This window comes from Haemaphysalis longicornis, unplaced genomic scaffold (genome assembly GCF_048455015.1).
Source record: "Haemaphysalis longicornis isolate Haplotype H1 unplaced genomic scaffold, Haemaphysalis longicornis Haplotype H1 scaffold_7, whole genome shotgun sequence".
Classification (NCBI taxonomy): Eukaryota; Metazoa; Arthropoda; class Arachnida; order Ixodida; family Ixodidae; genus Haemaphysalis; species Haemaphysalis longicornis.
The window spans coordinates 16,921,935-16,943,359 of NW_027526422.1; the positions used below are offsets into that span (position 1 = coordinate 16,921,935).

A 21,425-nucleotide genomic window follows, 5' to 3' on the forward strand; every position below is an offset into this window, starting at 1 on the left:
CGTAGGCGAACCAGGAAAACTGTGCCGCTGAGGGCGCGAACACGCGACAGAAAATGACGCTATAAAATGTGTCTGGAGGATCGGACCACTGAGTAACGAATCTAAGAAGAAACGAGCCAACGCTCGTGAGGGAATGTTGCATTAGCTTCCTCTAAAGGCAGTTAGTTGTACGAGGTAAGACACGCCACGTGCTAGTATATGGCACACGTTGGCAGCGTTTGCTGAAGGCTAACTGGTCGTAAAATGCGGTCAGGAGCGTCTTTGGTTACCACGTTTTACGATTACGAAGTCCTCGCGCGTCAAGACGAAAGACAGTAAAGGTAATTTTCCGCTTCATGGCATGAAGATGTCTCCTCATTGGACCACGAAGCCTGACCACAAGGAATGCTGTCTTTGTCAAAAAAGTTTCGCCGTGCAAAGCCTGCATATGTACGGTCAAATATTGAAATCGTTTTATATTAACCTATTTACTCTGTTACATACAATTTACCTGAAGATTCCGAGACAAGCGGGAGGAAAGGCGATTTGCCTGAGTCAAAACATAATTCAGAACGGCGAAAATGAGTAAGAGATAAAGGGGGGAAAGACCCCACGCAAACAGGAATACTTGTACAGGTAGCACACAACCTAAATGCATGCAACAGGGGAACAACATACGAGAGACAAAAAACAGTGAAACACCAATCAGAGTCCAATTCCACGGAGGAAAAGAACAGCTGGTACAAATACACTTTGTACACGATCCTTCAACCCTTCAAACAAGACTTCATCGTTTACTGCTTCATTGCATTTTGCGAAAGCTGGTTCGATCACCTTGTCGTGTTCTGGGAAAACTAGAGCGTTAGTTCTAGGTGCTTCCAGGTATCGTTATACAATAAAGTAAGATTAAACCTCGTGTTGACCAGAAGCTGACAAAGGGAAACTAGCGTACAAAGGGATGGTGGCCAATGTCAGCCACGTGGATGTTTTATTTTCAATATGCAACTTGTAAATCTATCATCTTGAGGCATTGAACGAACAGCGCGACTTTTAACTGCTCCCGGACTATACACGAAATTTTGAGTACATGTGGTTTCTACACAATAGATGTTTATTCAAGTATTTTTTTCTGGTATGCATGAACTGAAGAAGCACTTGAACAGGCACAGTTGCGTTTAAAATATCTGGGGGTACAGTTGAGGGTATTCAACTAGCTTTGAACGTTTTCTTTCTGTGGGATGTGCAGATTCCATGTAAAATCAAACGAAAACATCAGTCGTGAGCACTCAGCTGCATTTACTTGGAGAATGAGCTCATCATTGAAGTGGTATTGCGTGGAAAATTGCTGGTATTCCCCTTCCGAGAATAAAGGATTTATTTAAACTTCAGTATATTCAGATGTATGTGAGCCACGTGTAACCAGACGTGACCGTCATCATGATCGCCTTATAATACAAACGAACAGGAATTAATTTTAATTTATCTCCAAAATACGCAGTTGTCACCGTGAAGTGAAATCTTCGACGGGATAGCGACGCCGATGATATTAATGCAAGAAGAGATACCTGGGAACTACAAAATACGGTAATGCATTGGTTGATTCGATTCTGTAATATGCGATCGCATGAAATTTAGTACAAATTTAGGTTGGTAAAAAATTTACAGCCCTCGGATTCAGATTTCACGAAATTTTTGATTTTACAAAAGTTTTGGCAGCACCCAGTCTCCTACGCAAGAGCAGAGCCGGCATCAGCTGCAAACTGTTTCCAATTTTTGTTTTTACTTCTCCACTGAGCTGTGTTGAGAAACGCGCGTTTAGAAAGAGAACGGGGATTAAAAGCAGCTACAGTGTACTGTTTTCTTGTATTTATACCTTCTGGATCTGTTTTCAAGCTGCCGGAAGCAGCTCGACTGCATTAAATGTGAGGTCAAAAAAAAAAAATAGAGACCCGGAAAGAGAACTGGGAGTGTCCTGACCTCTCTTTTGCTTCCCATCCCTCTTGTCCCCCGCCGCTGCGAGCACACCGCAGTGCAAGTGGACCCTAGCTATTTAGGCTAAAACCACTTTGAAATTTACAAGAAGTGTATCCTGTCTTTCAATTGCTGGACGCATTACTTGGCTGCACAGATCGAGCACTCGTCGTTTTTGTTTCCGTCTGTTCTCTGTCTCGCCTGAAGAGCGAGATCATGGTCCCACCCTTCTTACCACTTTCACTGTTGTAAGGGTAAGTATTGCTTTATAATGTGAGGGTCGTTAATGTAAGGGTCAACCGAATTATCACTAAGAAGTGATAATTCGTGGCCGCAGGAGCTGGCGGTTCTTGAGGCGCAGTGCTTTTGAAACAGGACCGAGGAAAAGAAGTCACACAACGCACTCTCTCTCTCTCTCTCTCTCCTCTGTCAGTATATATTCTGAGGCCGTCGAAGAGGCGTTTCTAGATTTTGCAAGTGCCTAGTGGTTGCGACGGGCAAGATACGTGTAACAAAATGCAGGGTGCCTGGACCGTGGAACGCGTACGATAAAATGTCTGCCACGGCACCAGCGCGCCTACGACGTCACGAGGAACCAGCAACGCCCAGGCGTCGGGATGCTGCACCTCCCGCCCACCTCACCACTCGCTTGGAAAGTGATCGCGTTGTCGGTTTCCAAACAGCAAGAGCATGGTTATGTCGCTTGTGAGAGGCAGTACCCTGTCGAAGTACGTCGTCGGGCGGATGCGTTCTGGGAGCTTATGAAGAGTGCGATCGCGGAAGACGGCGTAACAAACACACTTTCAAACCAAATGTGACGCAGTTTCAGGCACACGGCACCGCTGACAGAATCCTTCAGCCGGGTCATCGCTGTAGAATTTGTGGCGGAGCGCGGGGCAGAAGGCCGTGCTGGTGGTTGCAAGGAGGTGAACCCGTGTGCCACGCGGTAAACCATCCGGCATGGGAAGAACAGGGCGCCGATGATGTTCTGTGCAGTCTTCACTTTCCTCACGAGGGCACCGGAGTATCTGCCGCCTTCTCCGTTGTGTGATTTCCTGACGTCGGGCGAGCTGGCATTACTACCATTCAATGCACTCAATGCGTTCATCGCGGTTGGTTGTCTAGCTACAGCTCGCGATTCGCTGTTAGCCCACTCATTGCCCTCAATGCCCGCGTGTGCGGGTACCCAAGAAATTGTCGCGTTTCTGTTAACTTAAGAATTAAGATATGAGGACGTGACTCTGCCCAGTCACCTGCAGATGTTGTATGCGCGAGCCGGGTCGGTGAAGAACAAACGCTTGTGTGGTACGTCCCTATGTAGGAAAGTCCTTCTCACCCACTGTGCGTTGTGTAGGACGGCAATCTGTTCAAGGTGCGTTGTGTCGACGCCTGTGGTACTGGGAAGGAGAGCCGCATTAGAGATGCAGTAAGTTGTTTCAACCCAGGCCACCACACAAGCGTTCACTGGGACACTTTCCTCCCCTTCACCGGCTTGGCGGCATTAGAGCCTCCGACATGTCGGTGTAAACAATGGTGTGAGTGGTTGACGACTTGTTCATGACGCTACAATTGTGCACCTTGGAAAAGCGTCACCGTATTTCTGGATTTCGAGGCTGCTCTCCCATGTTGCGGGAGATCGGCTCGCCGTCCGTCAGTGCAACACTCACTGCCAATCAAAGGGGTGAAGAGGTAAGCCAACAACCATATTGGGTAATAACCCAAGCTAATCTAAGATATAATTCCAGATCTTGTACTGCTAAGGCGGTTCTTCTGGGCTGAGAGAACATGCTCGGCTAATTCTGACAGCAAATTCATATCACCGTGCACACAAAGCTCACTTAGTATCCTGGCAACCCGGTAACAAACCGTACGGCCTCATGGTTAAAGGCACATTCCCACTGGCGATTCGCCTCGTCGCGCGACGAAAAGCGACGTCGCAAAGCGACGAGCCGGCCGTCGCTTTTCGGAGTTTTGCGACGGCGGGTTCGATCGCTCTCTGCCCGATTTCCTCGTCGCGCGACGGCCGTTGCAGCCAATCGGAGCCGGCTTCAACGTGACGTCCAGGAAGTTCTGCGGGATTGTTTACATTAGGTTTGTTTGCTGGCGGGAAATCCGACGGCCTCGTCTCGATCAGCATGGCTACCGAAACTACCATGAGTTTTTCGACGGAAGCGCTGATCGAGGTGGTCAAGGGGTACCCCTTTTTAACGGATAAAAAACACCCTGAATTCAAGAACCGCCAAAAGAAGGATGCGGCATGGCACCAAATCGGTGTTTTGTTCGGCGTGCCAGGTACGTGCAACATTCCACTCATGCATGTTCGGCGCTTTCGCTCTGTCGCTGTCAGCACAGCTTTTCCAAAAAAAGAAGAAAGGTTCAGCTGAGGTGCAAAAATTGAAGTTGCTCACATCGGCAAAGGTCCTCGGAGGCGTTGCCAAATCACCCCCCCCCCCTACCCGGCGACCCATGTCCGACGCTGGCTAGTCAGTGAGCGGAAGCGGTTCGTCCGGTTAGGTAAAATCAAGGCAGACTGATCAGTTGCAGTTGCGAAACGACACCAGCGAGGATTGCTGTACTGGATGGGAGCAGTCTGTCTTGATTTTTACCCAACCGGCCAAACCGCTTCCGCTCACTGACTGGCCAGCGCCACTGTTAATTATTGATAGTGACGCTGCAGCGTCACTATCAATAGTGAGCGGAAGCGGTTTGGTCGGTTGCGTAAAAATCAAGACAGACTGCTCCCATCCAGTACAGCAATCCTCGCTGGTGTCGTTTCGCAACTGCAACTGATCAGTCTGCCTTGATTTTACCCAGCCGGGTAGGGGGGTGATTTGGCGACGCCTCCGAGGACCTTGCCTTCACAGTGCGCACGCGAAGCAGCTCACGCGAAGAGAGAGCAGTTACTTACGTACTATTGCCTGCAGGTTTGAGGACTGGAGTTATGGGTGCAGTTTAATTGTGTTCCAAGCGTGGTAAAACCAGTTAAGCTAATATATTCTGCAAACATTTTTTTACATTGCTTTTATGCATGTTCGCAAACGCAATGAAACTTTACTAGAGCTTGGAATCAGTAATAAAAAAATTTAGATTTTGCACGCAGCCTGCACAGCTGTCTCTAGTCAAATTACTGCATTAGTATTGAGCTGCAACTCATGAAGACCTCAAGTGAGCACGCCTGGTACCTGCAAACGTGAATACTACTTCCCTCGGTCCCGATAAGAAAAAAAAAAGTGTATAAGGTTGACACATTCTGCACCAGGTAGAAACACTTACGATAGCTTCAAAAAGCTTCTGTAACATACAAGATGGATACAGGGTCATTTTGAGGCGTAAGGACTTTGTTTTACTTTGCAGTGTTGATATTACAATAAAAACTCGAGATCCTGAATGACACCTTGTTTTATTTTGCAGGGTCCTTGTTGGAAAAAAAACTAAAAAACCTCAAGGACACATATAACAGAACCAAGACAGCAACAAAAGGAAAAATGAAAAGTGGAGCGGCCGCCAAGGATGTTCCAACAAGGCAGTGGACGCACTTCACTTCAATGGCTGCCATAATGGAAAAAAATCCCCAACCTAAAGTGTGAGCTCTTCAGTTGCCTATACTTCAGAAGGACACTTATTGAAACATTTGGGGGGCATATATTTTCCCAAAACACAGTGCCAACTCAAAAAACACACACACACACACATCAGCGCTTAAACATTGAATAGCAACGTATGAAAGAATGCTGAAGCCCACTAAACCATTTACTTCTAGAATACGCAATTCTGCCTTGTAAGCAGTAATTATTGCTTCTGTTCTTCCTTTTTCAGAGTGTACTGCAACCTTCCAGCAGCAGCAAGCTCTGGGTAAGCTACATGTCTATACAACAGTGGGGATACAGATGCATGTTTTTTATATAATTCTAGGACAACACTTACATGTAACACAAACTGTTAAGACCATATGGTCATGCCAACAAACATGTATGAGCACACTTAGTTTAATTCTCCAAGTGTTCAGCTTATGTCATGCTTGCAGGTGTAGCTTCAGCTTGTTAAACCTGCAAAATTTTAAGACAGCCAGTGGAAAAAAAAACAAAGCATAAGGCTGGAAGAAAAACAAATGCAAAAATCAAGGAAAGGACTGATCCAGGAATAATCCTGGCATTCAAAACTTCCATTGCAGCCCTTCAGAAAGTGCTGCAGTACTGGACCCGTCGCCGCCACTACTGCCGGTGTCGCCGTCGCCGTCGTCGTCACCACCAACCCCAGATAACTTGGACGCAGTGGCTTCAACGTCTGCTTCATCCATGCCATGGGATGAGCCACAAGTCCTAGAGTAAGTGACACACCCCAATTCCTATAAGCCTAGAGAAATATTTCATACCTACAACGATAGAGCTAAGGAAACGTTCTTCAGACATGCAAGGTTGGCTTCATCACTGTTATGCAAAGGAAGGTTCAAGGCTAACAATTATACGCATATCACACGTCTATTTCACATGTGCAGGTTCTTCATGGATGCAGGTCCGTCTCCACCAGAGCCAGCTAAACAGTAAGCTCACTTTTCACTACATTGTTGTTCATTTTCACATACGAATTACTGTGTTTTCTAAAGAAAGAAATTCCCTGCACACTCGTCTCTCATTTCATTTACAGACGACCACAGAAGCGGCGCAGGTCAGCTGCAAGGTATGCACGTGTTCATTAACGTAGAATTAAACAGTTTCACACAAGCATCAAACATTTTACTTGATACTAAGTAACATTGATAAGCTTACGGTTTGACGAAACCTTGTCTGGGGTCGGTCACAATATTTGTACTTAAAACGGGGGTAGGGGGAAGGGGGTCTTGACGACCAAAGGTTAATTGACAGTTTTTCTTCCACATATTACAACTGAAAGAAGTACGGAACTAGAAGCATGTCCTTTCATAGCTTTTCCTGTACCTTACTTTTACGTGAGCTGTGGATGGGGCATATTGGCAAACATTCTCGCTGCCGACAAGGAAACGAGAAAGCGCGTGGCTGATGGAAGCCGACACGTCTTTCTAATAAATAAACCTTCAGTAGCGATCCCCCTGCTTTGAGCAATGTGACGGCCGCCATTTTAAAATTTTCAATCATTGACAACTGGTGCATTTCAGTTGAACCTATGCCTTGGCTTTTTTTTTTTGCATTGACTTATTCTGATATCCTAACAGTATTGCTTTTTTTACCCGTATGAAACACTGCTGGAGTAAGCACAGATTACGGTCATTTTTCTCTGTAAATAATGAGTGTTTCTTGGCAAATTACTTTTGCAGCAATGGAGACGAGCAAGAAAGCCTTGCTCAAGCTGCCGTGGAGCACCTTGGTGCTCTGAGGTCTCTCAGGGCAGCGCAAAACAAAGATGAGATTTATTACTTTTGCATGCGCCTCGACGCACGGCTGCGAACCCTGCCCCGAGATGTGGCCGAAGACCTCATCAACAGTATCGAAAACGCAGTACACGATACTTCAAAGCAGTACAGGGAAGCCATGCGTGACAGTGACCAGTAGAAGGATGGCAAGTTGAGACAGGAGCAAAAAGGAGGGGTGATGGTACAGGTTATAGCACTGTGCCGTCATCCCTCCTCCTTGCCGTCTCCTCACTGTGTTTTTTTTCTTTTTCAATAATCAGTGAGTAGCAGTTATTTTCTCATAAGTTCCAAACATTTTTTTGTGGTTGTGACTGACCAAAGAGGATTTTTGTAAGAATGTTTTCTTTTCTTTTTTTTTTGTGCAATAATCAGTGAGTAGCAGTCATTTGCTCATAAGTTCCAAACATTTTTTGTGGTTGTGACTGACCAAAGAGGATTTTTGTAAGAATGTTTTGTTTTCTTTTTTTTTGTGGAATAATCAGTGAGTAGCAGTTTTTGTAAGAATGTTTACATATGCTGTTGCTGTGTTATGTACTACAATTTATTTCATGCTGTGTCCTAGGCATGTTTTCAAGGTTGTGCATACACAGCAAGACACTTCTTTTTTGCAAAGATCTCGTTTCACTTCGCTAGTCACCTAGCTATTCGTGCAATGCTTGAATGCAATAACTAAACATGAACTTGCTCTATTGATCTCAGTCCACCATACACAAGCAATGCATTTATGTAAGCTTTCCCATATCAGTGTCTCATATCGGTCCCCTTTTCAATACTCCACTCTGCCACACGGGTTCATAGTGTTTTGCGATAAATTTGTGATTAAGACCGAACAATACTTCCTGTGATATTTTTGTTGAATTCTCCACATATTCTCTTGATGTGTTATTCAGCAGTCTTTTTCATGTCATACATTGGACTTCGACATGTTTTCATATATAGCAGGACAGTGACTGTATTTTCTCCCTTTTCCAACGATTGTATGTCTGTATTATTAACCTTCGATACAGATTTGTGGCGACTTTGCTGCCACTAACCTTTTTGTTACATGCCATGACTGTGTGCAATAATAAAGAATAATAAGTATGCATGCCCAACCCACATGAATTGCTGCATTGTTTACACAAATGCAACTATAGTAGTCTTTTGTCACTCCAGCGAAACAAAGAATTATTACAAAAAAAATTACCTTGTCTCATTCTTGGGTGCATGCGATCATGCGATCTTGCCAAGGGAGTTGCCCAGCTGATACAAAGTGATGTGCCAGCTTGCTCCGTACGGCTTGAGAATACCTAGGTGAAAGCATTCTGTGAGATTAGTGCCTTTAGCATCACAAATTTAGATGAAATGTTTTTTTAAGGTTGCAGTGTGTATAAGAACACGACGAGGCCTTTTGTCAATTATACCTGTTTTAAAACAAAATGCAACTACGGCTCTTCTGAAATGTGGCTAGGCCAATGATCAGCAAAAGAAAAAAACGCTCAGCACCAGCATTTGTGGTACAAGTTCACTGTCATATCAACACTAGTTTTCATAAGCAACCTGTGTTGAAAGCAGTGCTGGAGCTACAGAGATGTACTTACCGTGTAGAGTTGCAGCCAGTCATTGGTGGTGCAACAAGCACAGCACTTGTGCGAGGGTCAGCTCTCCAGTGACCCGGGGTCACCCGTCCTTCCCAGTCCTCGCTGTCGACCATGCCAGCTGAACAATACGAGCGTGACGCCACTTCACTCGTCTTCATCATGAAGTTGTGCAGGACAAGGCAGGCGCCGATGACGCGACAACTGTTTTCGTCCTTGGCCTTAAAAGGCCTCCGCAAAATCCTCCACCTTTGGGCAAGGATTCCGAACGCATTTTCGACTACCCGCCTTGCCCTGCTCAACCTTTAGTTAAACAGGCGGCGCTCAGTGTACTCCTGGCTGGTGCCTTGGTGCAAGACTACGAGAAATAAAATGAGGAAGGTGTGTACACTTTCAGTATGGCATTTTTTTTTGGAATATTACCTCTCCTCGGATACGGCCTCATCATAAATCCCTTCAGAGGGAACGCCTCATCCCCCACAAAAAAGTAGGGAAGCTGCCCCTCGTCCCCCACGTTGCTGGGGCATGGCATGGGGAACGTTCCGTCTTCCAGTTGCTCCAGGAGCCGAGACCGCTGAAAGATTCCTCCATCGCAGTCACTGCCATGGTGGCCGAATTCAACGTACAGAAACCTGCACACAAAAAACAGCGGTACCTTCAGTTCCAACTCCAACAGCTCTCCAATAGTGCAAGCAACCGCATAATGCCATTTACTCATTAGTAGCAGCACACCTTACCTGTACTGCGCGTCACTGATAGCAAGCAGAGACTTGCTGAAGGCACCTTTGTAGTTGCGGTCCAAGCTCCCGGAATTTGGAGGACATTCCACGTTCACGTGCTTCCCATCGATAGCACCCATGCAGTGGGGAAAATTCCAGCGCTGCTCGAAATCAGCTGCAATCTGAACGTGAAAATAAAAGAACAGCAACTTATCAAACTGGCAGTGCATGACTAGTTGTGACCAACATCAACTGAAGGCTAATCGTATGAGCACAAAATGGAATTAGCTGCTAATAATACCAACATCAACTGAAGTCTACTCGTATGAACACAAAAGCTGTTCAAAAAAATGTATGAACACGGAAGCATAGGCTGTTGAACCAATTTCTTGCCTTGATCCACTCGTCAGCTGTTTGTGGTGAGACGAGGTACAGAGGCTTGAGGATATCCCAGAGGGCCGCGCAGACGTCCGCGACTACATCGCACGCGGTTGAGCGGCCCACCCGGAAGTCGAAAGAAATGCTGCGAAGTGTACTGCCGGCAGCTAGAAACCTGCGACGACGAGAGGGAGAGAAAGCGCAATGAACACAGAGCTCAGTCCCATTAACAGCTTCGTGATCAGCCGTACACATCGACGCGATTCGCTGTGGCATATTTCTCACCTCAACGTTATGGCCAAGCGATCGTGAGCGGAGATCGCGTCTCTGAAGTTGGTATCTTGCTTTGAGATTCGGCTCCGTACCAGCCCAAGCAGCTGGTCGAAAGCCTGAGGCGGCATTCTGATGAAGCTGTAGGAGAGGGGAACATCTACAAGATCCTGATTGCAGCGGTTTTAAGAATTACAGAGGCAGAAATAAAGAAAAAAAATTACTCTCTGAAGTACTCCAGGTCGTGCGCGCGAAGCTCTGGGAGGAGACGGCTCGCGTGTCCGGCAGCTTCTCGGGAGCGCAAATACGGTCGCACCCAAAACCGCCGTTTTTTCGGCAGGGTAACAGCCGCCTTTGTAGACAGCGCCGCCGAAACGAGCAGTATAGTGGCGATCTCTTCCTCTTCGCTCAGCTCGTCGGGATTCATGGCGCAGGAAGAAGGGCTCAGCAGACCAACGTAGAAGCGTTGTAGCAGAAAGCACCCGAGAGGTAAAAAGCGCGCGCAACTCCGGGATATCTCGTCCGCGGCGAGAACTCTCGAGAAGGGATGGGGGCGGTCACTACGATCGCGTCGCAAGTGAGAGCGCTGCTCTTTCGCTCCTACGCTCGTCGCGCATCGTCGCGCGACGAGGCGCATCGCCAGTGGGAATGTGCCTTAACCTTCTCGAATATCTCTTGTTTCCCACGGGTGAAGAACATGGTTATTGTAAAAGTACAGAATTCGGGAATCTCCTTTTCTTCCGTAACCCAGTGGATACTTGCAACTTCACGGATGAGATGAAGCAAGGACTTGCACAGCGCGGTAATTTTAGATGCGACTGCATCTCATTCACTCGCCTTGTCCCTCCATACGGCGTTGTCCGTCCACACCCCTCCCCCTACACTATAAAAAGAAATAATAGTTAGCGCCGCCCGGTTTCGATCCCACGACCCTGTGGGCGGAACGCGAGGTACATGGTGCTCTTCGCACTTCGCCACAAAACCGAGACAGAATCACGAACGCGCCTTATATCCTTGACTCATTCAAACTACGTCCAGAAGCTACTGATACAACGCATGATGGGGCCATGATTAACACTTGCAATAAAAGAAAAGAAACTCCCACTTACAGCAACAATGATGGAGTAAAGGTCGTTGCGACAGCGAAGCCCCAAGCATACCACTTAGAGAGATTGACCAAAATTGGCCAATAAAACATAATAATAATCATAAAACATAATAATCATACACGTTCCCGACACGTTTCACGCGATTTCAGAATCAATCCAACGGAAACACCAAGTGAACCCCGCGATGCGTCGCATCTACACAGGGTTCCCCTCGCGGGGAGGTGGGCTCAATTTTCTTTGTGACGTGCATTTTCCGTCTTGATCAACATATGCCCCGACAACTCTGATGAAATATTTCCTCTGTATCTATTGGCCTTCCATGGAGAGGGAAAAATAGTTGCAAATTTTCTGTCTTCACAAACTGGTCATTGAGAACTAACACAATTCAGTATTTTCAGAAGACACAGTCATTGCCATTCTCTGAAGATAACTATTATTGAAATTCATAGGCCAAGCTGTAATGTGTGCTCCTGTTAGCCAGGTTATCCAGTCGTATCCTAAATGGTGATGTCATCACCGTAGATGGCAAAACTTGATGACAGAATTGTATCAAGCAAGAGCGGAAAGCGTGCTTGATTGAAGAGAGTGCTTGATTGAAGAGAGTGGGCGAGAGGACTGCGCCTTGGGGCACTTCAGTCCTGTTTGGGCATGATGTGCGGATGTAATCTTCCTTTTTACTCTGTAAGTTCAATTGTACAAGAAATCTTTAATGAAGGTGAGCATGTGACCTCTTACTCCAGCAGCTTCTGCGCTTTCTATTACAAATCTGTGTGGACGAAGTCGTACGCTTTAGGAACATCCACCGCCACCACAGTATGTGTGTGCACTGCCGAGTGGGCATTCAGGGCCTGATGATGCACTATGACGAGAATATCCTGAGTGCTGATCCCATGACGGAAACCGATTTGTTTGTTGCGAGTGGAACGTACCATTTTTCTCAAGCTGCCAATTGAGTCGCTCAAGAACCATGCGTTCAACCAGTATCCAGACGTTGCTCGTAAGAGATATGGGCATGAGGTTGGCAAGCTCATTTGATGGTTTTCCCGGAATGGGTTTGACAAGGGAGTCACCCCAGGCATTGAGAAAAATGCCGGTCGTCCAAACCACATTACTCTCGTCTAGGAGGAGGCCTATAAGTAAGATTCTTGGAGGTTTCTATCTAAGTTCTCAGACGGTGACCTTGTCCAGGCCTGGGGTGCTGCGAGAATTCGCCCTCGCCAAGGCTGCGTAAAGTTCGTTCATACAGGATGGCTGATCAATGTCCGCATGACTTAAAGGAACATTACCTTCGGACCCGCGTTGTATTGAGTCCCGATAATATATTGTACGATCGGATCTCTCTCTCTCCAAACAGCACATAAGAAGAATGATAGGCTCTGGGCATAGCGTTGTTAACCCGCGTAGTTGGGCGTTATAACTTCCCTAGCTCGGCATTCAGATTTGAGTCTCTCGTAACGGTTTTTCTGAGAACACATTCACAAAACCCCACAAATTAAACTCCTGCCTATTCAGTGATATTCCGACCTTGCTTCAATAAAGATATCCCAGAGCAGTTCCTTGTGGTAGAGAGCCCCATCGGATTTCGACACTACATCTCTTTCAAGTAGGAACATTAGGAACTAATTTTTTGTTATTTGTTCAGTTTTTAAACTGTTTTTTTCTTTACTCTTGCATGTAATGGTGTGACGTGTAGTCTTGTGCGCACGTGAGTTACGTTAGCGTCGTGCCGTTGCGCAATGGATCAACCCGGTACGTATCTGCAGCGTCGGCATCCAGTTCGTACGCTGCCGGTGCTCACGTCAATTCGCGTGCCGGGGCGCAGATCAAAGCGCTGGTGACACCCGCATTTATCTCGCGTCGTATATATTATGCGGACGTCCCTAGTCGTGCGTCCTATAGGTGCTTTGTCTTCAAGATAATACTTCCGTGCAGCATTCATTTACGGCCAAAAACAACGCGACCTTTCGTGAAGTCACGCAGGCCTTGCTTCATATGCCCAAGCACATGCCGTAAGAGTTCGTACGTGCACGCTGTACGCGATACGAATTGATATGCCATGGCAGATACTTCGAACGCGATGATGACCACTTCAAAAAAAAAAAATCCTAAGGATACTTTAGTATGATAACACGCTTTGGAGGCGAATGCCTTGCGATACTTGCCAACGACTGCTTAACTGGTACCTTGTATTTGCGTCTATTTCTTCGCTTTTGTTGCTAAAATAACGGCGGAATTAAAACATGCGTCCCTAACATCTAGCATACCAAAGTAAAACGCGAAATTGCAAGTGTCGGAAAACAAAACTAGCCAAACAAGGTACACCCTCCAATTTATCTCTTTTCACAATAAAAAATTACATGCAGTGCCCACTGGATAAGACGCTACATCTAAGGCCGCATAATTCCATACGCATGGTAGTGAAGGCCCCGTGGAGGAGTCGTTTGCCCCAACGACTTGTCTCTGGAGCCGATCACCAGCAGGAAGATAAAATGAGGGCCATTTTCCGGACTAGTGCACATAAATGCATTTGCGGCATTTGTCTGAAGCAGTACACATAAATGCACTTGTGGCTGTGCACTAAACAACGACAGCGTCCAGGGTCGTGGTGGATGGCGGTGGTGGCTGACCTCCGCTGCTGTGGCGTGCCGAAGCGAGGACGGCACGCTGCGCCGTGATGTAATCGGACCTCCTCGATGATGGCGGCACGATAGTGCGGAGCGTCGTCCTCCACGCGCAGTTTGCATCGACTGGCTTGCTGCTTGTTTGCGACGCATATACTTACGGACCTATATACTCCGGGCTTGACGCCATGCGCTAGCTTGCGAGCGGCGCTCTCGGGAAATTACACCCAGCTCGTTGGGTATGTAGAGAAGTGGAACTTTACGTGTTTCAAATGCCTGTACCAGAACTACTGGTAGCCCCTTTTTTGTGAACAGGTGAGAGCGAAGATAAAGGTTGTTGACTGCACCGAGAGAGGGTGCAACCTGTTATTCTCACAAGCAATTACATTTAGTCTTCGCTTATATGTCTATCGCCGTCTGCAATGTGGCTGTATGGTATTGATGGTTGCAGTGGGGCAATAGCTGGACGCGGTATGGTTAACAGCTGTAACCCTTGAGGTCCCACGTTGACGCGTTATGTACGTGACGCTGCTGCACCTAGTTTTCTGCGAAATCAAGCACGAATCCGCCAACCCCGAATTGAACCTCAGAAATTAGGAGCAGTGGGAGGCCGCGCTGCTCAGCTGCATCCCCGAAGTACAAGTTGCGGTCGTCCAGGGGGAGAAAGACGCCGCCAAGGACCTCCTGGCCGTCGTCTGACGAAGCGCCCACCCGGAACCTACCTCTCGGGTGGTTACGTTCAGCGAAGGTGACAAATAAAGTTCTCTCTCTCTCTCTCTCTCTCTCTCTCTCTCTCTCTCTCTCTCTCTCTCTCTCTCTCTCTCTCTCTCTCTCTCTCTCTCTCTCTCTCTCTCTCTCTCTCTCTCTCTCTCTCTCTCTCTCTCTCCCATTTTGATTAGCGTAAAAACAACGATCCCAGCATTACGGTGAGAGCAGCCTCTGCGGAGAATAGGATGAATGAAGGAGGAGGGTGGTCTTCGGGGAAACAATTCAAAGCGGAACGGGGTCCGTAATGCCGTAATTTCGGGAGCCAAAATTGTGGACAGCACTCATCACTCTGATATTTGGGTACTTAATTGTTATGGCGACAGTCGCATCCACGGCGTCTAGAGCACTGCACGGGCCTGATTTTAAGGCCCGAGCCCGGCCCGAGCCCGCTTTGTGAAGCCCGAGCCCGACCCGGGCCCGTAACACCCAGGCCAGGTCCAGCCCGGGCCCGGGCATTTTTAAGTGAGCCTGGCCCGGACCCGGCCCGGGCCCGTCATCTCAAGCCCGGGCCCGGCCCGGCCCGGTCATTTATTTTTGAACCTAGGGAGGGCCCCCCTGTGTGTGACCAGGCCCAATTTTAGACGCTGAAGAAAATTTGTTTATTATATTTTTTCAATGTCTTCGTAGCGGGCAATTAGGCGGGTCATCTAGTCTACAAGCACGTCATCAACTGAAACGCAAAAAATAAGGGTTTAAAAGTGCACGTAGTTTAGCTTACGTCGTCTGCAGTTCACGCCACATCGGCGTAATAATAGCTCGTATTCTTAACGAGAGACACCATCAACATTGATGACCAGACTCTTGGCAACTTCACTTGGTTGTCTGGGCCACAAGTTGGTATTGCTGAACTTTTTGGCTCCGCATTTGAATCCTCTAATGTGTACGTGCGTTAAAATATTCTACCTGCAGTGGTTGCTAAGCGGTAGTGTTTCTCTAGCACGTGAGTTTGATTCCTGGCCACGGCAGCCGCATTCCCATTGGTGCGACATATAAAAGACACATGTACACAGACATAGGTGCACAGCTCCAGGTTGTGTGAAATAATTCGTTCCCCGCTAGGGTATTCATTCTAATCGTGTTTTTGGTATGTTATACACCGAAATATAAAATCGTGATGCGGTACATAAAATGTCATTAAAATAACAGTATAGTGACTATCAGACCTAGCAAAACACGTTTTTAAAACATTTCGTACAACTAACATCAAGAAGCGCGCAAAAATAAACTCAGAATATTCATTTTAATGCCTTTTTTTCACATTGCGTTGGAACTATTAGGGGCCGGGCCTGTGAATTCAAGCCCGAGCCCGGCCCGAGCCCACGGCGTCGAGCCCGAGCCCGGCCCGGGCCCGCCGATAATCTGCTTCGGGCAGCCCGACCTGGCCCGCGGGCCCGGGCTTTCGGGCCGGCCCGGGCCCGTGCAGTGCTCTACGTCTTTACTGTGTGTGAAACGGGCTCACCGCACGCCAGAGAGAGGAGTAATCAATGAATTTAGTAGCTGCATTACCGAAAATACCCCAGGCAACTTGTTAGCGTTTCTTTTTATTAACGACTATGATGCTGTCACGTGCTGAATTGTCCACGTGAACCCCACTATGTTTACTTGCTCCGAGGAAAGGAAAATCAGCGTCTTATAAATCTCCTCTTATAAAGCTCCATTGGAGTTTGAGCCGCTTGTGGTGAGGCGTACTTGGAGCGCCCCGGTTACGTGCTGCGCACGGCAAAATGGAAGATGCGTTATGTAACAATCGAGGAGCGTATATCACAAGGAAAAAAAAAATGGATTTAGGCAAACTCATCGACGTTGTATAACGAACTCCGGGATGCCCGACCATGAACAGCAGTCTATGTCATGGAAGTAACACAACAGCATAGCTTATATTCCCCCGCTGCTGCCCCCTTGCAGACAGTAGTTAGCTCCCGCATTCTCAGTCTGGGCATACTGCCTCCACAGCAATGCCCAGGCTTCTGTTCGAACTAATAAAGCCACTTCTTTATTTAGTCAGTGAGTGTTGGAACTAAGTGAAGTAACAGCTTTGTTTAGTGAGTGAGTGAGCGTTAAATCACGTCATTGCATCATCATCATCATCGTCGTCGTCGTCGTCGTCGTCGTCGTCGTCAGCCTATTTAAATCCACGACGGGATGAAGGTCTCTCCTATTGACTTCCAACTCGCTGTACTTCGTGTTGTCCCGAACCCGTTGTTTCGTAATTCATCAAAAGCATACCCCGTAATTGTTTTGCTTACGACCTTAATTGAAGAGATGTGGACGCGGGCCGATGGTGGGGAAACACTGGCATATTCATTTTCCGGTGGCACGCACTCTTGAAATTGATTGATTGATTGATGGATTGATTGATTGATTGATTGATTGATTGATTGATTGATTGATTGATTGATTGATTGATTGATTGATTGATTGATTGATTGATTGATTGATTGATTGATTGATTGATTGATTGATTGATTGATTGATTGATTGATTGATTGAACTTGTTGCTTTACCGAACTGGTTCAGTTGATTAACCGGCTTACAAAGCGTTTGTCAACACATCTTGGCGGGTATGTGCTCCTTTGTGGGTTTGTAACGGCTAGGCTTGAAACAGCGGCATTTTCCGTTGGTATACGGGCTTGATTACCAGGCTTTACACGCCGCAACACGAGTATTCAAGAATAAGGATGTACGCTTACGCCTAAAAGTTCTACGTAAGAGGCGACGCTTTAGACCACCAGACAACTGTTGCAGTCCACAGGCACGCGTCCATTGCGCGATTTTAACAGCGGAGCTGTTAAACCGGCCGTAAGTTGTCCAATGCGAACAAATAGCCTCCAATTGGAAAGAAAAAAAAAACGCTTCCCTTGGTCAGAATCAAACCTGGGTCCCTCACGGTATGAAACCGGAGGCTATGCGATTGAGCTATTATCGCATTCCGGGCGCACAGCATTATTGCCTTTGGGTTATTAGTAGCGTTGACTTTGGACTTGGCCGCGGGTTCCAGCGCGTGCTAACGCGGTGCGCTTTGGGAGAGATGCGAAAGCCTGCGGAAAAAACGATCCGGGCCTGTAAGCCTTGGAGACCTTTCAGTGGCAAGTTCGGAAACCCATGTGAGGTGCGACAGCCGGGTCTGCGACGAAGGGAAATACGGGGCGACAGCTCTGCTGTTTATACCGCCTGGCAGCACTTGTGCAAGCTGCGCCAATTTTCTTCTGAGCTATTTAGATTGAACATGGACCTCGAATTCTGCGGCTACCGTCCACTAGAATGAAATATAGTTTCAGCACAGTCACTTATAATGAACTAAATTATTGGTTCCCAGAACTTTTCTTGTTTGCATTAAGCTCATCTGAGCTAAATTGCATATAAAGGTTCCTTTTATGCGGCAACACAAAGCAATAAAGTTGGGTATACTCGAAGTTTTCTTAACGTGCATTCTGTAATAATTTCAAGCTTTAAGACAAAAAAAATCGTTCCAGACCAGGTTTCCCTATATCCCGCTTGGCAACTTCTCATTAATATGAGGAAGTCATTGCGTGACGTGAGGCGAATGAAGATAGTGAGACAAAACGGAAGACAACCGTGCCGTAGCAAAGCTTTTTTTAGCATATGACGCACCCGCAAGTTCAAATGACGCTTGTTAGCGGAAGCGTAGCCCACCCTGGTACATGATAGATACATGCAATTATCCCCGTTGTGTTGGTCTTCACCTGCATGCGCGAGCGAAGCCATGTTAGAGGTGGAGAAGGGTCCACCAGTTATATTTTCATACACGGAAAGTTGATGGTTTGATATTGGCAATGAGCCAGCCATTAAAAAAAGCACAAGCAAAAAAAATAGCTCCAGGCGATCATTCCGCTTGATGCAGGAGGTCGGCGCTGTTAGTAAGATTCCACTGGAGTGACATATTTTCACTAACGAACGAAATTTCCTGCCCCAAACCTACCCCTCTTCGCTGCCCCCATTCAGTCCATCGTTTTCCATTATGCCTTCGGTTCACTTTCGCCACGGCATTACAAAAGCAACAGCGTTGCCGCCGGAACATTGCAAGATGACGCCACTACTGCAAGCACTGTTCCTAATTTCTATATTAATTTCATTGCTCTTAATTTCTTTATTTGTTCTTCTTTTCTTTATAAACGACATTTTTGTGTTTTGCTGGGTCCGCGATGTGGGGCCAACTGCTGGGCACGGCCCCGCAAGCCTTTTTTGACTCGGCCTGGCCCGAACCTGTAGCGTGTTCCTTGATAAAATAAATGTGTTTATGATTTTTTTCTCTCATATTTCGTCGCTGCGAGACATGAACATCATGTTTCGTGTGTTTTTGTTTCTGTGCGCCAGCACAAAGGCCCCTCGGCTGTTCCTGGGAACGCGAATAAACGATTAATTGATTATTATTATTATTATTGTAACGCATGCAATCGACACTGCCCATTGTACCGCCTTCAATAAACATACAATCTCTACTCCCATAATATTGACCTGTTTCGTACACCCCTTCGGGCTTACACGTGCGACCTTCTGACTTGTGCCTCTCCCTGACTTGGTTCCGCCCAGTTCTTAGTCTATCATCATTACCATACTTCTGTTTTTATTGCTTACGTTTATGTTAGTGTTCCTAGTCATATATATATCTGCCCGTTTGTATTGTCCAATTTTTATGACATTGTGTTTTATCGTTTCGTGATTGCTCCAACTTTAGTGTGCGGTAATCCTTGATTTTTTGGATGACCTTCAGCTTCTTCGTTTGAGTTTTTTTTTCTTCGCTTGTATTTTGTTTTTCTCACGTGTTGATGTATTTGTGTGTCGTCGCCTGTCTTTTTCTTAAGTGTGCCAGAACAAAGGCTACGGCTGTATCTGGCCACTATAATAAACAGATTATTATTATTATTATTATTATTATTATTATTATTGCTATACAATGCAATATGTATACTACAGTTAGAATATGCTTCTGTTGCCTGGAACGGCATCTCCAAATCTAGTAGTGAATTAATAGAACGTGTGCAGAAGAAGTTTTTATCCATATTTAAGCACCGTCATCACAATCACAGTTTTCATCCTGATTCTGACTTATCCATAGTCCCTTCCATCCCTTCCTTGAACTGCAGACGTATGCGTGCAGACCTTACATTTCTTCACAAAATTGTTCATGGTGACCTTTCTTGCGCAGACCTGCTTAACTGTTTAGAGTTTAGTGTACCGCAAAGGCCCACCAGGTCGCATCGCCCGTTCTTGACCGCTGCGCGCAACTCCAATCATTCTCCTGTGCGCAGAATACAGAATTGTTACAACCGCTTCTTTGAACGCCTTGACATCTTTCAGAAATCCTTTACAGTTTACCGTACAACGCTGTTGAATACAGTATGTTAAACACCTATGATATGTCTGTCGTTCTTTTTTTTCTGGAATTTGATTTCTCTGCGGTTGTGTCTATCCAACTGATATTTGCCTATTTTTGAAACTGTTTACTGTCATTTGTTCGTTTTTTCATTTGTCTCTACACTCTTGCCGTTGTTTTTGTTGTATTACTGTCAAACTTTGTTGCTCTGCCTGTCGTGTGGCCTTTACGACGGGCAGAGCAACATAGGCATCTTCTTCTTTTTTTATTTTTTACCTGTACCCAGGCTCCGCCTGTGCTTTATTTCTGTCGTTTTCACTACTTCAATTTGTGTGTGTCTTGTCGCTTGTTTGTTTCTTGCTATATGTTTCTTGTATTTTGTGTATTTTTTTTTTCATGTAACTACCCGTGCGCCAGCACTCAGGCCTCTGGCTGTTCCTGGGCACGTAAATAAACATGATTGATTGATTGATTGATTGATTATTATTATTATTATTATTATTATTATTATTATTATTATTATTATTATTATTATTATTATTATTATTATTATTATTATTATTATTATTATTACGGCTCTGTTGTTTGGAATGGAACTTGCAAGTCCAATAGTGACCGTATCGAAAGAGTTCAAAATAAGTTCCTCTTTATCTTTAAGCACCGCTTCCGTCATGTGCTAGAAGACGCTAACGGCAGTGTGCCTTTTCTGAAAAGTCTTCCTTCCCTTCGGTGTCGACGAATGCGAGCTGATATTATCTTTCTTTATAAACTTCTTCATGGGGATATTTTGTGTGACGACTTGGTTACACTTATCAATGTCAACTTACCGAACAAACTTTTCCGAACATTTCGAACTTTTAGAACAGATGCTTTAAGTAGAAGACGCTCGTCCATCTGCAGAATACAATGTGCATATAATGAATATTCTGATCGTCTTGATATATTTCAGAGCTCTTTTTCTTTGTTCTCAAACGACTTGAAAACTGTTGTAGCTTAAGTGCCTTTAGTCATTGCAAATTTATGTGCTGTATTTATTTTAGGCAAATCATGTTCTTCTTTGTTTGTTTTTCACATTTCCTGGTTTTGCGTTGCTTGAATTTCTGTAGGTTTGAGTGCCAGTGCTTGTAATGCTGAACTTCTTTCAAAGTTGAAACTTCCGAACATTATGTTATAAAACCTTCGTGTTATGCGTATAACTTATCGCTGTCATGTTCAGTGAGTATTTCCTGTTTTTCACGTGCCTTGAACATTTCGCTGTCCGAGTGTCATGGCTTGCAACGCTAGGTCTCCTGTTTCTTTTCTTTTCTTTTCT

The 21,425-nt window shown here is 46.0% G+C and overlaps 1 long non-coding RNA gene across 1 annotated transcript; it reads left to right on the top strand.

The window, feature by feature from the left end:
- The first annotated feature begins 5,405 nt into the window (after positions 1–5,405).
- Positions 5,406–6,608, top strand: LOC144147165 (uncharacterized). Its single transcript, XR_013317841.1, has 3 exons — positions 5,406–5,533; positions 5,767–5,802; positions 6,122–6,608. It is a non-coding gene; the product is annotated as an uncharacterized LOC144147165 (long non-coding RNA).
- Positions 6,609–21,425: the final 14,817 nt, after the last annotated feature.